The sequence below is a fragment of the Palaemon carinicauda genome, chromosome 11 (assembly GCF_036898095.1).
Source record: "Palaemon carinicauda isolate YSFRI2023 chromosome 11, ASM3689809v2, whole genome shotgun sequence".
Classification (NCBI taxonomy): Eukaryota; Metazoa; Arthropoda; class Malacostraca; order Decapoda; family Palaemonidae; genus Palaemon; species Palaemon carinicauda.
In genome coordinates, this window is record NC_090735.1 from 74190319 (window position 1) to 74192818 (window position 2500).

Consider the following 2500-nt stretch of genomic DNA (forward strand, 5'->3'; position numbering starts at 1 on the left):
TTTGAGGGAGTCATCAGCAGCCATTGTCTGACCCTCCCTAGCTTGGGTGCGGAGCGTGCTTGATAACTGATCATATGTGTATGTGGATAGTCTCTAGGGCATTGTCCTGCTAGAGCATAGAAACTGTCCCTTGCCTCCACCAGTCGTGAGCGACCTTTAAAAAAAATCATGGGAGAAGAATTAATGTCGATACTGATCGTCGAAAAGTTTTAGACAGGTTCCGCCGATACAAACGACAACTAGAGAATTACAATTTCATTGCCGAGCGATTTAGAAAAGTAAACGAGTTCGGCATCGTATACCCAGAATGACTTGAAAATTAGCGTGTAATGTTTGGCATAGAGTATTCAATTTGTATGTCAATAAATATGATTAATCTTGGCATTTGTATGTAAGTGTTTTTATCATTCGGAATCCAAAGGGATTGGTAAGATTGAGACATTATCTAGTTTACTAATTGTCTCAGAGTTGCAAAAAAAAAATAATGACCGAAGCTCAGTACTGTGGAATACACAGCAATTGAAGATATAAGATTTTCACAGCATTTAGAAAAGAAGGAAGCCAAAGAAGGCAAAACCATATTTGAAGAAATTTTCTTATTTCTTAGCATTCAAATAATGATGTCAGAAAAGGAACTAAAATAATTTTAATTTGGTATTCTATAGAGTTGGTTTTGGTCACAAATGCTCCAAACTAAAAGATATTCATCCGAGACTAGTAGATATAAATACTTAATCAACCTGAAGACAAACAAATAACTAAGGAATCAAAGACAGAAAAATCAGATGGTTTATGAGAGAGAGAGAGAGAGAGAGAGAGAGAGAGAGAGAGAGAGAGAGAGAGAGAGAGAGAGAGAGAGAGAGAGAGAGTTTCTAGGTTATCGGAAATTAGTAATTTAATTCAATTGATATCTTTTTGCAGTGCTAGTATTATTTTCTAAGGATTTGGGTGGTAATATCCACAACCATTAAAATCACTTCTTTTGTAGGACGGAGGGAGAGAAAGGGAAAGACACACAGACAGACACATACACATATAGAAAAATTACTTTGGCCAGGGGTTTCTATTTGAATGGTACAGTAGAACACAAAAATTCATGGTACAGCTCGCTGTGAAGAAGTGCACCCAACCGCACCCTTACTGCGCTGCGAGTTCCTGTGTTTAGCTCCGTCCATAACCTCCGCCATCTCTCCCTACACTAACTCTTTGGTTACTCGCCGCAAAATAGGAGTGTAATGGATGCACTTCTTCGGAGCAAGTGTGCCAGAGAATCCTGTGTCCGACTGTACATATTTTGTCTCGATCCGTAACCCTAACGTCTCTATTTTCTTCTTTTTATTCTTTTTTCTCATTTCTTCTGAGCCCATTTTGCAACACACACTAGTCGATAAACATCAGGTACAGTTGGACACAGGAGTCCCTGGCATACCTCGCTTAGAGGAAACGCTCCTTGTCACACCCTAACTTCATGGCGCCTAATCAAACAGATAGTGTAGGCTGAGATGGCAGTGGTGATGGGCAAGGCTGAGCACAGGAACTCGCCGCGCAGTAAGGGTGTGGCTGGAAGCACTTCATCGGAGCAAGGTGTACCAGGAATAGCTATGTCATGTTGTAGTATTCCGCTGCTAAGATTACCCGTTAATTTCAAGTTTGGGAATCGGACGCTTTATTCTTCATGTTTGTTCGTTGAGCATTCTACGAGGCCCAAGAGAGAGAGAGAGAGAGAGAGAGAGAGAGAGAGAGAGAGAGAGAGAGAGACTAAAGGGCCAAAGTAAGCAAGTAAATCACTTGTTACCAAAATCACATTGTATAGTAGGGACTTTATCTCCAGAGAGAGAGAGAGAGAGAGAGAGAGAGAGAGAGAGAGAGAGAGAGAGAGAGAGAGAGAGCCAAAGTAAGCAAGTAGATCACTTGTTACCAAAATCACCTTTTATTATAGGAGACCATTTGTCTACAGAGAGAGAGAGAGAGAGAGAGAGAGAGAGAGAGAGAGAGAGAGAGAGAGAGAGAGAGAGAGAGAGAGAGAGAGACGTATGAATAGCTGCCGTTAAAGAGAATGCTCTGGACCGGATACTGACTTCGTATTGACCTCGCCCGTATTCCCTTACAGAGTTGTAACACTGTCTGCCCTGACTGGCTTATTTACTCACGCACCGAAAAATAGGATTCTTAGATACCGACCCCACTAACAGTTAACTTATTCACTTCAGGACTCTCTCTCTCTCTCTCTCTCTCTCTCTCTCTCTCTCTCTCTCTCTCTCTCTAAGGTGGGATTTTTATACAAAATTTGTTTTGATTATCTGGCCATCTTTCATTCGTTCCATTTCAACAGGATATTGCCTCTTTTGCTTTTATGACTTATGGTATAACTAAAGCCCCTTTCCCTAGTGCCTCTAGCCTCAGTGCAATGAAGCTTTACAATTTCTAGCTGCTGACTACCAGACGCTTTTAATTCATTAACCCCATAACCAGAAAGTGTCAATGGTTCCATTATTATTAT